The sequence below is a fragment of the Lolium perenne genome, chromosome 4, assembly GCF_019359855.2.
Source record: "Lolium perenne isolate Kyuss_39 chromosome 4, Kyuss_2.0, whole genome shotgun sequence".
NCBI classification, from domain to species: domain Eukaryota; kingdom Viridiplantae; phylum Streptophyta; class Magnoliopsida; order Poales; family Poaceae; genus Lolium; species Lolium perenne.
In genome coordinates, this window is record NC_067247.2 from 315,787,093 (window position 1) to 315,803,203 (window position 16,111).

Below are 16,111 nucleotides of genomic sequence, written 5' to 3' on the forward strand. Positions count from 1 at the left end.
GGGTGGGCACAATATTCAAAAAAATCAGAAAAATGAAAAACCAAATCACATTGTCTTCTTATGTCATATCGTAAGCATTCAAGTTGATAAACAAGGTCTAGATATATCCAAACCAGACAAATCATATATCTACCCCCTGTCGATCTTATGAAGTCTAGCATGAAGGGAAGTCGTTTTCGGTTTCAAACATGGAAATTTCAAGAACATCCCAAAAGCTTCCATTTTAGAGTGACTAAGAAGGATACAGACTTCCTTTTTTATTTTCATGTTTTAAACTTGTTTAAATCTTGGTCAAACCAAGGATTTGACCAAGATTCAAATGGGCCTAAAAATTTAGAAAAAAATCAAAAGAGAATGAAAAACCAAAGCACATAGCATTCTTATGTCATATGTATAGTAAGCATTCAAGTTGATAAACAAGGTCTAGACATATTCAAACCAGAAAAATCATGTATATATCTACCCCTAAAACCCTAAACTCTGTCTTATGAAGTCAATCATGAAGAGAAGTGGTTTTGGGTTTCAAACATGGAAATTTCAAGAACCTCCCAAAAGATTTATTTTAGAGTGACTAATAAGGATCCATGCTTACCTTTTCATTTTCATAATTTAAACTTGTTTAAATCTTTGTCAAACCTAGGATTTGACCAAGATTCAAATATATGGGCATAAAATTCAAAAAAAATTAGAAAAATGAAAAACAAAAGCATATATCTTCTTATGTCATATAGTAACCATTCAAGTTGATAAATTAACAAGGTTTGGACATATTCAAACCATACAAATCATGTATCTACCCCCTAACCCTAAACTCAGTCGATCTTATGAAGTCTAGCATGAAGAGAGGTCGTTTTGGGTTTCAAACATGGAAATTTCAAGAACATCCCAAAAGCTTCATTTTAGAGTGACTAAGAAGGATCCAGGCTTACTTATTCGTTTTCACGTGTTAAACTTGTCTAAATCTTGGTCAAACCTAGGATTTGACCAAGATTCAAATGCGCAGAAAATTAAAAAAATCAGAAAAATGAAAACCAAAGTACATAGTCTTCTTATGTCATATAGTAAGCATATTCAAGTTGATAAACAAGGTTTGAACCTTGATCTGTAGTCTTGGGCAAAACCCTAGTTTAACCTATTTAATTATAGATTCGTAGGTTGATTTTTCTACCTTTTTATTATTACTATGCAGCACATGTGTGTTTGCCGTCGAGTGAAACTCGGAGGAAGAGGGATCACTCGGAAGGAGAGAAGAAGGGAGAGCATTATGGTGTCTCCCCTTTTTCGGGTGATGATGTTGACTTTTGTGCAGGGTTTGTCAGTGAGCAGGAGGTGCGAGCGAGCGAGCGAGCGAGGCCGAGAATGAGAGAGATTTGTTTTTTTTTGTGAGAGGGACAACCGAAGGATCCAGAAGGACCCACAGACTTCCAATACGCATCCTGATGCGTCTTCTCTTGACAAAGAAGATGGCTGGGAGTTTGCGTACCTATTGCACGTGACTTGTGCTCACTGAAGTGTGGGACCTCACGCGTGGGCACCACACGTAAGTGACAGACCTGTTGGTGTAAAAACTCGGTTGATTATTATAGTGCATTAGAACAAAGTTTCCTATGGATTCAAGGGCAGGAAATCCAAGTTAACTCATTTACATGACATTATTTTTCTTATGTCATATAGTAAGCATTAAAGTTGATAAACAATGTCTAGACATATTCAAACCAGACAAATCATGTATCTATACCCCTAACCCCTAAACTCTGTCTTATGAAGTCAAGCATGTGAAGAGATGTGGTTTTGGGTTTCAAACATGGAAATTTCAAAAACCTCCCAAAAGCTTCATTTTATAGTGCCTAAGAAGGATACATGCTTCCCTTTTCATTTTCATGTTTTAAACTTGTTTTAATTATTTTGGTCAAACCTAGGATTTGACGAAGATACAAATGGGTGGGCACAAAATTCAAAAAAATCAGAAAAATGGAAAACCAAATCACATAGTCTTCTTATGTCATATCGTAAGCATTCAAGTTGATAAACAAGGTCTAAATATATCCAAACCAGACAAATCATGTATCTACCCCCTGTCGATCTTATGAAGTCTAGCATGAAGGGAAGTCGTTTTGGGTTTCAAACATGGAAATTTCAAGAACATCCCAAAAGCTTCATTTTAGAGTAAATAAGAAGGATACAGACTTCCCTTTTCATTTTCATGTTTTAAACTTGTTTAAATCTTGGTCAAACCAAGGATTTGACCAAGATTCAAATGGCCCTAAAAATTCAGAAAAAAATCAAAAGAATGAAAAACCAAAGCACATAGCATTCTTATGTCATATGTATAGTAAGCATTCATGTTGATAAACAAGGTCTAGACATATATATTCAAACCAGAAAAATCATGTATATATCTACCCCTAAAACCCAAATTAAACTCAGTCAATCATGAAGAGAAGTGGTTTTGGGTTTCAAACATGGAAATTTCAAGAACCTCCCAAAAGCTTCATTTTAGAGTGACTAAGAAGGATCCAGGCTTACTTATTCATTTTCACGTGTTAAACTTGACGAAGATATGATTCAAATGCGCAGAAAATTAAAAAAATCAGAAAAATGAAAAACCAAAGTACATCATATTCAAACCATACAAATCATGTATCTATACCCCCTAACCCTAAACTTTGTCTTATGAAGTCAAGCATGAAGAGAAGTGGTTTTAGGTTTCAAACATGGAAATTTCAAAAACCTCCCAAAAACTTCATTTTAAAGTGACTGAGAAGGTTACATGCTTCCCTTTTCATTTTCATGTTTTAAACTTGTTTAAATTATCATGGTCAAACCTAGGATTTCATGAAGATACAAATGGGTGGGCACAATATTCAAAAAAATCAGAAAAATGAAAACCAAATCACATTGTCTTCTTATGTCATATCGTAAGCATTCAAGTTGATAAACAAGGTCTAGATATATCCAAACCAGACAAATCATGTATCTACCCCCTGCCGATCTTATGAAGTCTAGCATGAAGGGAAGTCATTTTCGGTTTCAAACATGGAAATTTCAAGAACATCCCAAAAGCTTCCATTTTAGAGTGACTAAGAAGGATACAGACTTCCCTTTTCATTTTCATGTTTTAAACTTGTTTAAATCCTTGTCAAACCAAAGATTTGACCAAGATTCAAATGGGGGCCTAAAAATTTAGAAAAAAAATCAAAAGAGAATGAAAAACCAAAGCACATAGCATTCTTATGTCATATTTATAGTAAGCATTCAAGTTGATAAACCAGGTCTAGACATATATATTCAAACCAGAAAAATCATGTATATATCTACCCCTAAAACCCTAAACTCTGTCTTATGAAGTCAATCATGAAGAGAAGTGGTTTTGGGTTTCAAACATGGAAATTTCAAGAACCTCCCGAAAGCTTCATTTTAGAGTGACTAAGAAGGATCCAGGCTTATCTTTTCATTTCATGTTTTAAACTTGTTTAAATCCTGGTCAAACCTAGGATTTGATGAAGATACAAATGGGTGGGCACAATATTCAAAAAAATCAGAAAAATGAAAAACCAAATCACATTGTCTTCTTATGTCATATCGTAAGCATTCAAGTTGATAAACAAGGTCTAGATATATCCAAACCAGACAAATCATGTATCTACCCCCTGTCGATCTTATGAAGTCTAGCATGAAGGGAAGTCGTTTTCGGTTTCAAACATGGAAATTTCAAGAACATCCCAAAAGCTTCCATTTTAGAGTGCCTAAGAAGGATACAGACTTCCTTTTTTTATTTTCATGTTTTAAACTTGTTTAAATCTTGGTCAAACCAAGGATTTGACCAAGATTCAAATGGGCCTAAAAATTTAGAAAAAAATCAAAAGAGAATGAAAAAACAAAGCACATAGCATTCTTACGTCATATGTATAGTAAGCATTCAAGTTGATAAACAAGGTCTAGACATATTCAAACCAGAAAAATCATGTATATATCTACCCCTAAAACCCTAAACTCTGTCTTATGAAGTCAATCATGAAGAGAAGTGGTTTTGGGTTTCAAACATGGAAATTTCAAGAACCTCCCAAAAGATTTATTTTAGAGTGACTAATAAGGATCCATGCTTACCTTTTCATTTTCATAATTTAAACTAGTTTAAATCTTTGTCAAACCTAGGATTTGACCAAGATTCAAATATATGGGCATAAAATTCAAACAAAATCAGAAAAATGAAAAACAAAAGCATATAGTCTTCTTATGTCATATAGTAAGCATTCAAGTTGATAAATTAACAAGGTTTGGACATATTCAAACCATACAAATCATGTATCTACCCCCTAACCCTAAACTCAGTCGATCTTATGAAGTCTAGCATGAAGAGAGGTCGTTTTGGGTTTCAAACATGGAAATTTCAAGAACATCCCAAAAGCTTCATTTTAGAGTGACTAAGAAGGATCCAGGCTTACTTATTCGTTTTCACGTGTTAAACTTGTCTAAATCTTGGTCAAACCTAGGATTTGACCAAGATTCAAATGCGCAGAAAATTAAAAAAATCAGAAAAATCAAAACCAAAGTACATAGTCTTCTTATGTCATATAGTAAGCATATTCAAGTTGATAAACACGGTTTGAACCTTGATCTGTAGTACTGGGCAAAACCCTAGTTTAACCTATTTAATTATAGATTCGTAGGTTGATTTTTCTACCTTTTTATTAATACTATGCAGCACATGTGTGTTTGCCCGTCGAGTGAAACTCGGAGGAAGAGGGATCACTCGGAAGGAGAGAAGAAGGGAGAGCATTATGGTGTCTTCCCTTTTTCGGGTGATGATGTTGACTTTTGTGCAGGGGTTTGTCGGTGAGCGGGAGGTGCGAGCGGCGAGCGAGTCGAGCGAGGCCGAGAATGAGAGAGATTTGTTTTTTTGTGAGAGGGACAACCGAAGGATCAGAAGGACCCACAGGCTTCCAATATGCATCCCGATGCGTCTTCTCTTGACAAAGAAGATGGCTGGGAGTTTGCGTACCTATTGCACGTGACTTGTGCTCATCAAGTGTGGGACCTCACGCGTGGGCACCACACGTAAGTGACAGACCTGTTGGTGTAAAAACTCGGTTGATTATTATAGTGCATTAGAACAAAGTTTCCTATGGATTCAAGGGTAGGAAATCCTAGTTAACTCATTTACATGACATTATTTTTCTTATGTCATATAGTAAGCATTAAAGTTGATAAACAATGTCTAGACATATTCAAACCAGACAAATCATGTATCTATACCCCTAACCCCTAAACTCTGTCTTATGAAGTCAAGCATGTGAAGAGATGTGGTTTTGGGTTTCAAACATGGAAATTTCAAAAACCTCCCAAAAGCTTCATTTTAGAGTGCCTAAGAAGGATACATGCTCCCCTTTTCATTTTCATGTTTTAAACTTGTTTTAATTATCTTGGTCAAACCTAGGATTTGACGAAGATACAAATGGGTGGGCACAAAATTCAAAAAAATCAGAAAAATGGAAAACCAAATCACATAGTCTTCTTATGTCATATCGTAAGCATTCAAGTTGATAAACAAGGTCTAAATATATCCAAACCAGACAAATCATGTATCTACCCCACAATCGATCTTATGAAGTCTAGCATGAAGGAAAGTCGTTTTGGGTTTCAAACATGGAAATTTCAAGAACATCCCAAAAGCTTCATTTTAGAGTAAATAAGAAGGATACAGACTTCCCTTTTCATTTTCATGTTTTAAACTTGTTTAAATCTTGGTCAAACCAAGGATTTGACCAAGATTCAAATGGCCCTAAAAATTCAGAAAAAATCAAAAGAATGAAAAACCAAAGCACATAGCATTCTTATGTCATATGTATAGTAAGCATTCATGTTGATAAACAAGGTCTAGACATATATATTCAAACCAGAAAAATCATGTATATATCTACCCCTAAAACCCAAATTAAACTCAGTCAATCATGAAGAGAAGTGGTTTTGGGTTTCAAACATGGAAATTTCGTGAACCTCCCAAAAGCTTCATTTTAGAGTGACTAAGAAGGATCCAGGCTTACTTATTCGTTTTCACGTGTTAAACTTGTCTAAATCTTGGTCAAACCTAGGATTTGACCAAGATATGATTCAAATGCGCAGAAAATTAAAAAAATCAGAAAAATGAAAAACCAAAGTACATCATATTCAAACCATACAAATCATGTATCTATACCCCCTAACCCTAAACTTTGTCTTATGAAGTCAAGCATGAAGAGAAGTGGTTTTGGGTTTCAAACATGGAAATTTCAAAAACCTCCCAAAAACTTCATTTTATAGTGTGTGAGAAGGTTACATGCTTCCCTTTTCATTTTCATGTTTTAAACTTGTTTAAATTATCTTGGTCAAACCTAGGATTTCATGAAGATACAAATGGGTGGGCACAATATTCAAAAAATCAGAAAAATGAAAAACCAAATCACATTGTCTTCTTATGTCATATCGTAAGCATTCAAGTTGATAAACAAGGTCTAGATATATCCAAACCAGACAAATCATGTATCTACCCCCTGTCGATCTTATGAAGTCTAGCATGAAGGGAAGTCATTTTCGGTTTCAAACATGGAAATTTCAAGAACATCCCAAAAGCTTCCATTTTAGAGTGACTAAGAAGGATACAGACTTCCCTTTTCATTTTCATGTTTTAAACTTGTTTAAATCCTTGTCAAACCAAAGATTTGACCAAGATTCAAATGGGGGCCTAAAAATTTAGAAAAAAATCAAAAGAGAATGAAAAACCAAAGCACATAGCATTCTTATGTCATATGTATAGTAAGCATTCAAGTTGATAAACCAGGTCTAGACATATATATTCAAACCAGAAAAATCATGTATATATCTACCCCTAAAACCCTAAACTCTGTCTTATGAAGTCAATCATGAAGAGAAGTGGTTTTGGGTTTCAAACATGGAAATTTCAAGAACCTCCCGAAAGCTTCATTTTAGAGTGACTAAGAAGGATCCAGGCTTATCTTTTCATTTCATGTTTTAAACTTGTTTAAATCCTGGTCAAACCTAGGATTTGATGAAGATACAAATGGGTGGGCACAATATTCAAAAAAATCAGAAAAATGAAAAACCAAATCACATTGTCTTCTTATGTCATATCGTAAGCATTCAAGTTGATAAACAAGGTCTAAATATATCCAAACCGGACAAATCATGTATCTACCCCTGTCGATCTTATGAAGTCTAGCATGAAGGGAAGTCGTTTCGGTTTCAAACATGGAAATTTCAAGAACATCCCAAAAGCTTCCATTTTAGAGTGACTAAGAAGGATACAGACTTCCTTTTTTATTTTCATGTTTTAAACTTGTTTAAATCTTGGTCAAACCAAGGATTTGACCAAGATTCAAATGGGCCTAAAAATTTAGAAAAAAATCAAAAGAGAATGAAAAAACAAAGCACATAGCATTCTTATGTCATATGTATAGTAAGCATTCAAGTTGATAAACAAGGTCTAGACATATTCAAACCAGAAAAATCATGTATATATCTACCCGTAAAACCCTAAACTCTGTCTTATGAAGTCAATCATGAAGAGAAGTGGTTTTGGGTTTCAAACATGGAAATTTCAAGAACCTCCCAAAAGATTTATTTTAGAGTGACTAATAAGGATCCATGCTTACCTTTTCATTTTCATAATTTAAACTTGTTTAAATCTTTGTCAAACCTAGGATTTGACCAAGATTCAAATATATGGGCATAAAATTCAAACAAAATCAGAAAAATGAAAAACAAAAGCATATAGTCTTCTTATGTCATATAGTAAGCATTCAAGTTGATAAATTAACAAGGTTTGGACATATTCAAACCATACAAATCATGTATCTACCCCTAACCCTAAACTCGGTCGATCTTATGAAGTCTAGCATGAAGAGAGGTCGTTTTGGGTTTCAAACATGGAAATTTCAAGAACATCCCAAAAGCTTCATTTTAGAGTGACTAAGAAGGATCCAGGCTTACTTATTCGTTTTCACGTGTTAAACTTGTCTAAATCTTGGTCAAACCTAGGATTTGACCAAGATTCAAATGCGCAGAAAATTAAAAAAACCAGAAAAATGAAAACCAAAGTACATAGTCTTCTTATGTCATATAGTAAGCATATTCAAGTTGATAAACAAGGTTTGAACCTTGATCTGTAATCTTGGGCAAAACCCTAGTTTAACCTATTTAATTATAGATTCGTAGGTTGATTTTTCTACCTTTTTATTATTACTATGCGGCACATGTGTGTTTGCCGTCGATTGAAACTCGGAGGAAGAGGGATCACTCGGAAGGAGAGAAGAAGGGAGAGCATTATGGTGTCTTCCCTTTTTCGGGTGATGATGTTGACTTTTGTGCGGGGGTTTGTCGGTGAGCGGGAGGTGCGAGCGGCGAGCGAGTCGAGCGAGGCCGAGAATGAGAGAGATTTTTTTGTGAGAGGGACAGCAGAAGGATCCAGGAAGGACCCACGAGGCTTCCAATACGCATCCTCATGCGTCTTCTCTTGACAAAGAAGATGGCTGGGAGTTTGCGTACCTATTGCACGTGACTTGTGCTCACTGAAGTGTGGGACCTCACGCGTGAGCACCACACGTAAGTGACAGACCTGTTGGTGTAAAAACTCGGTTGATTATTATAGTGCATTAGAACAAAGTTTCCTATGGATTCAAGGGTAGGAAATCCAAGTTAACTCATTTACATGACATTATTTTTCTTATGTCATATAGTAAGCATTAAAGTTGATAAACAATGTCTAGACATATTCAAACCAGACAAATCATGTATCTATACCCCTAACCCCTAAACTCTGTCTTATGAAGTCAAGCATGTGAAGAGATGTGGTTTTGGGTTTCAAACATGGAAATTTCAAAAACCTCCCAAAAGCTTCATTTTAGAGTGCCTAAGAAGGATACATGCCCCCTTTTCATTTTCATGTTTTAAACTTGTTTTAATTATCTTGGTCAAACCTAGGATTTGACGAAGATACAAATGGGTGGGCACAAAATTCAAAAAAATCAGAAAAATGGAAAACCAAATCACATAGTCTTCTTATGTCATATCGTAAGCATTCAAGTTGATAAACAAGGTCTAAATATATCCAAACCAGGACAAATCATGTATCTACCCCTGTCGATCTTATGAAGTCTAGCATGAAGGGAAGTCGTTTTGGGTTTCAAACATGGAAATTTCAAGAACATCCCAAAAGCTTCATTTTAGAGTAAATAAGAAGGATACAGACTTCCCTTTTCATTTTCATGTTTTAAACTTGTTTAAATCTTGGTCAAACCAAGGATTTGACCAAGATTCAAATGGCCCTAAAAATTCAGAAAAAAATCAAAAGAATGAAAAACCAAAGCACATAGCATTCTTATGTCATATGTATAGTAAGAATTCATGTTGATAAACAAGGTCTAGACATATATATTCAAACCAGAAAAATCATGTATATATCTACCCCTAAAACCCAAATTAAACTCAGTCAATCATGAAGAGAAGTGGTTTTGGGTTTCAAACATGGAAATTTCAAGAACCTCCCAAAAGCTTCATTTTAGAGTGACTAAGAAGGATCCAGGCTTACTTATTCGTTTTCACGTGTTAAACTTGTCTAAATCTTGGTCAAACCTAGGATTTGACCAAGATATGATTCAAATGCGCAGAAAATTAAAAAATCAGAAAAATGAAAAACCAAAGTACATCATATTCAAACCATACAAATCATGTATCTATACCCCCTAACCCTAAACTTTGTCTAATGAAGTCAAGCATGAAGAGAAGTGGTTTTGGGTTTCAAACATGGAAATTTCAAAAACCTCCCAAAAACTTCATGTTAAAGTGACTGAGAAGGTTACATGCTTCCCTTTTCATTTTCATGTTTTAAACTTGTTTAAATTATCTTGGTCAAACCTAGGATTTCATGAAGATACAAATGGGTGGGCACAATATTCAAAAAAATCAGAAAAATGAAAAACCAATCACATTGTCTTCTTATGTCATATCGTAAGCATTCAAGTTGATAAACAAGGTCTAGATATATCCAAACCGGACAAATCATGTATCTACCCCCTGTCGATCTTATGAAGTCTAGCATGAAGGGAAGTCATTTTCGGTTTCAAACATGGAAATTTCAAGAACATCCCAAAAGCTTCCATTTTAGAGTGACTAAGAAGGATACAGACTTCCCTTTTCATTTTCATGTTTTAAACTTGTTTAAATCCTTGTCAAACCAAAGATTTGACCAAGATTCAAATGGGGGCCTAAAAATTTAGAAAAAAAATCAAAAGAGAATGAAAAACCAAAGCACATAGCATTCTTATGTCATATGTATAGTAAGCATTCAAGTTGATAAACCAGGTCTAGACATATTCAAACCAGAAAAATCATGTATATATCTTGTAATATCCCAGGTTTAGAGGCAACAAAATGAGAGAAACACCAAAGTGTGCATTGCATTCATGCATAGAAAATCCGGGGAATTTTCGCGCTTTCAAATAAAACTTGCCACAGTAACTGAAGTTTCATTTGACTTGCTGGAATTGAAGTAGATCAGCAAGTCAAGCGCTATAAACTTCACTGTGATCTTTGCTAAAACCTTATTTTGGGTAGAGATTATTTGATCTATGGATTAGATCAAATGGAATTAGAATTACAACAACACATTCTTTAAGAATCAAACTCTAACTTATTAACACTTAAAAGTTAGCAACTACCTTTGGGTGTAAATTAATTCACTTCTAAACTTATTACCAAATAAGGTAAACCATAGGGTCTAAAGTGCAAAAAAGCCACACATTCTTATTTAAATCATAACTTATTAAGTATATGGAATATCATAAAACAAAATCCATTTACATTACGATTTATAGTTCAAACTATTTGAATCAAACTGACTATGAGTATTTTGAAACTCATATGATCATGCCTTGGTGAAATCAAACACTAACTATCCAAATTTGAGGAATAACCTTCAACCTTGATCTTTTGATCAATATTATAATATAAATCCAATCCAATATGATATAGTGAGTCATCAACAATAATAAAACCATCCACAAGATATTTAGTAACAAATGCCACTTGGCTATCTAAAAATAAATCATATGAGAGGATAATCTCTATGCCACATGGGATGAAAATATCTACATGACTTGCATTCCAAGCTTTGCCACCTCATGCTCAAAGGATTGCTATGGATGAGGGCATGACAACCAAGCACCTTACTCATCAAACCAACACAAGAGTCACCACCTATGTGTCATGACACTAGAGCTTGCCCAAGCCTATAAATAGAGCCACACCCTTCATCCATTTGCTCATCAAGTACCATGATACATGGGAGCAAACACATAGAGCCACTCCATGTGAATTAGTTAGGATCAAGATGAAGAAGCTAGGAGGTGGAGGCATACCACAAGATGCAGGTTTATCAGAATTCCTGAAGAACAAGCTACAGAAGATTAGAAGGTAGAATTCCTAGGCAAACCATATATTTAGAGGATCATATCATCATCTCTTGAGTAGGACCTTAGGAAACCAATTCCATAATCATCACAATTTGTTATTATTTAGCAACCCTAAGAATCTAAGTGAGTGTGATGAGAGGAATGATAAAGAGTGATTAGTGAGGAATAAGTGGATATTGTCTAATGCATGATTATACCTTGTAGATATAGATGATCAGTTAAAACCCATGTTATTAAAAGATCTCATCTATCACATAAAATAATAAGTATATCACTAGTAGTTAATCCCAAACCAATCCTCATGCCTTGTGTAGAGGAGTAATCCTAGTCAATTAAACATAACCTAACTATTGCTCACATCCTAAACCTAGTGGTGTATCACATTGGTGATCACTACTAAAACCCTAAACCATGTTTGAATTTCAATCCAAGCATCACTTTGGATCATAAGTAAAGCCCTGCCATACCTCATGCCTATTTTATACTTCAATTAGTGAAGCATTATCAAAACCCTAAACCTCTTCACATAGGATCCAATCCACCTAAAATATTGTTCCCTAACTTGTGTATCATGGATCACAAGGATAAAACCAAGCCCTATATACCTAAGTACTAAATGCCTTTGGTGAGTAGAATGAAACCAATACCCTATTCTACTTGGTTATCCAAATACTTTGCCTAAGTGAATCAAATGGATAGTATTTATAAAGTAGCACCACCTAAGCAAGAGAATTGATCATGCTGAGTTTAGGATTCATTTTAAATAGTTCAAACAAGAGTTTGTTAAACAAGAGTAGTGAATATAGAGTTGATCCAACCATTTTGTTAAACCCTTAGAAACAAATCTCTACATAAAATCATGAACCATTCCATTCTCAACACCATTTAATTTAAACTCTAACCATGATATAAAATACATGGGGACAATCAATAGTGTTAAGTAATAACAAAACTTAATGACATGTTTACCAAGCACTGGTCATAAATTTTCAAACCACTTAAATAGATCTAGTTTCTAAATTTAAAAAGGGAATTTAAAATAAGTAACTAACCATTTCTATTTTACTTAAGCCTCACAAGATCTCAATTAAATCCTAACCAAACTATTTGTTTAAAATAACAAAACCATGCAGTAGGCATGATTATCAAATTATCTTGATACTCAAGTATTTAGAACCTGTAAAATAAAACAGAATTCAAATATGAATTCAAATACCAAATAGAAACCAGGAAATAAAAACAGAAAATAGAAATTTGAAATAAGAAAGAGAGGGAAAGCTTACCTGGCTTACCTGGCCGTGTAGCCCATCACCACCACGTCGCAGCCCAGTACCGCACCAGCCGAGCAGGCCAACACAGCCCAGACGCGGCCCAGCCCAAAGCCACTTACCGTTTCGCCTGCTTTAAAAGTCGTGCGAGAGGAAAAACGAGATCGTCGTCTTCTCCAACGACGACAGCACACAGGAGCACCCCGGCCACCTCACCGTGATGGATAGGGACGCCCCGGACGTCGTCAGACCTCTCAGAACCGCGCCCAACTCCTCTCGCGTCCGAGCCTATCCAAAAGCATCTCGATTCGTGCTCGTTTACAGTACCATTGTCACCGCCACATCTCGGCCGTCGCCGGCGGTGAACTTCCTCATTTGCCCTCGCCAAGCTCTATAAATAGGCCAAGAGCTTCTCCAGGAAACCCTAATACCTCGACGCCCATCCATTCTCTCTCAGTAGCTCTCTATCTCTCACATTCTTCCACGTACTATCGCCGGCGTCGTGGATGAGTTCGACGGAGGAGACCACCCCTAGCTCCGTGCAGTGGCTCGTTGGAAGCGCCAGGCCGCGTAGAGCATCCTGGAGGAGCAGAGCGTCAAGGGGAGCTCGGGATCAATCCAATTTCGCCGTTCCCTTTCTCAGTACATCGCCGGGAAAGGATCAATCGCCGTCGTCTCCGGCGGTTATCGTCGTCGCCGACCACACCGTCGTGTTCAGGGTGAGCTTGCGCATCTCCTGCACCTATTAGTTCCTATTTTTGCATTCCGTAGCTTCCGATTCGATTCTCGCCGGAGTAAGCCGCCGCAGCACCCCTTTGCCCGCGACGCTCCGATGAGTCCCCGCGGAAACCACCACCACCATTCGCTTTGCCTTGTTGTGGTTGTTCAGATGCACCTAGTAGCGCATCTAGGGGAGCCCTAAATCAGCGGCGCCACCGTGCTCTGGCCGCCGGCGTTTAAACGTCGGTGAGGTCAAACGCCACGGTCCACTTTGACCGGTCTTTGCTTGCGTGGCAGTCGACGTGGCCATAGGTCCCACTGGTCAGTGACCGTAGCTAGGTTACGAATCGGTATGTTTAGCATTTTCTGTTTAATTTAAAAAACCAGTAAATTGTTGAAACTTTGCAAAATCATATAAATTTCATTTCAACTCAGAAAAATATGAATAATATATCAAAATGCTCACAAAAATAAACTCTATTCAAATAAAATATAAAACAAAAATGTGTGTCAAAATAAAAGTTCACTTATTTTTAACCTTATTAAATATGCCATATCATTTATTTAAAATACAATTGGAAATCAATAATTAGTGAAATTTCAAAATTAAATTTTAACTATTCAGTAACTAAGTAAAATGTTAAGATTAATTTTATTTACCATATTTGCATTAACTTAATTATTAGTGGTAATTCATAAACCCTAATTTGCAAATTACCATTTATCATTTTCTTTAAATAGCAATAAAGCAAGAAAATATTAAAAGCCAATATCATTTTGGTAGCTTAACAATTATTTACTTAAACATTCTTTAGTTAACAAGTTAATTATTTTAAACCCTAATAACAATTATTAAACCCTGATTCTTAATTAAACCAAAATAGGAGTTACCCTAATTATTAATTCTTGTGGAAAATTAATAAAATGTTAAACCAATACTAATTTTTATTCAAAGTAATTAGTTACCACACCTCTATTATCAATTATTATGTTAGGAATTGTATCATAACTTAGAAATCCTAGTTTTAATCTAAGTAAGACATTGATCCCATTATTTCATGTGATCATACCAGCTTAGAAGCAATTCCAAAACCCTAATTATGTGTCACATGTGATCATGTGAATTTCAACTTTACTTGTTGAACCTTGATGCAAACCCTAGCCTGTTAATTAAATTGATACCATTGATCACTATTCATTATACCACACCATTAGGATAAACCTCAATCATTAAACTTAGTAGAACCATAATGATAAACCCTAGTATCAACTTTGTGTAGCAAATCACATCACATGCTCCTATTCCACTCAACACTACTTAGGAAATGATAAACCACTTAGCTGGGCAACCATTAGAGATTACTTAGTTAAGTAGTTGTGAAACCATCGTAAACATCATAGCTAATTTATAGAACCATCTTAATAACCATCCTTTGATATGATATCATAATCAACCATAGTAATAAACCTACCCATACTTATTGTATATAGAACCAATTCAACTTAAGAACCCAACTAGTTCCTATTTGTGGAACTAAATGAATTCAATAATAAACCCTAGAAAGCCATAGCTCCTATGTATAGTAGTTCATATTCTTATTTAACCTGTTCTTCAAAAGTTATTCTTTTGAAGTACAAATGTCAATCAAACCTTAGAAGCCCTATCCTTCTTTGAAATACTCATTATTTCTTAAACAACATGTTCTTCAAAAGTTATCCTTTTGAAGTATAGTATAAGTAATCATCAACCATGATCTGTAGAACTTAAAATTGACAACTGTTCTTTACATATTATTCCACCACTATTCTTTATGTGTGTACTTGTTATGATGTCTTATATCACTTGATTATGATGCTAATATAACCAAACCCTAATCAGAACCTTGTTTGAGAATCATTCTAAAAGTGCAACCAACCCTAAAGAAATCTTTACAACTCATACATCCTAAATCATCAAGGTTAGGTTACGCTCGGGACGATTGCATCTCATACTATGCATTATAGCATCTTTGCCAGTTCTTTAAACATTGTCCTTACCGGACAATGATGGTATTTCAGCATTTGGAGTTCTCACGTATCGAAGCTTTTGCCTGCATAATCTTGCAGTCAAGAAAGGCAAGTTCATCGCTTGCTCATGTCATTTGATTATTTTTATCAAATTATATGCAAAGTACTATACTTATCACTCATGCATTGAAAAGCAAAGTATTATTTTACAATTATGAATATGACTATGTGGTCGGCAATGGAACCATGGTATGTGTTGATATGGTGGAGGTTCCATTGCAATGGGTTATATCACCCTAGGATTAATTACCAATGCCGTCCAGTGATTCTAGCGCCGTACATATCGCGTTGACCATAAGATCTATAATGGCTCTGGGGAAGTCAGCTGTATCTTTTCCCTTCTGCACGCCAACGGATTGGTAGAGCCGGCGGGGTGTTGGAGGCACTGCCGTAGGTTGGGATAGCCTTTTAAATCCCCATCCATTAGTGATGATGGCTCTACGATCTATGAAGGATTGTCCAAAGTACACCATGAGTAAAGCCGTATTATCGGGGGAAGTCTACTGGAGGTGTGCGGGTGGACAAAAGGGTGGGTTTGCAGTCGCGGAGAAGGCAGTGATTGGCTTGGACCTTACACCTGGCCCCACACCA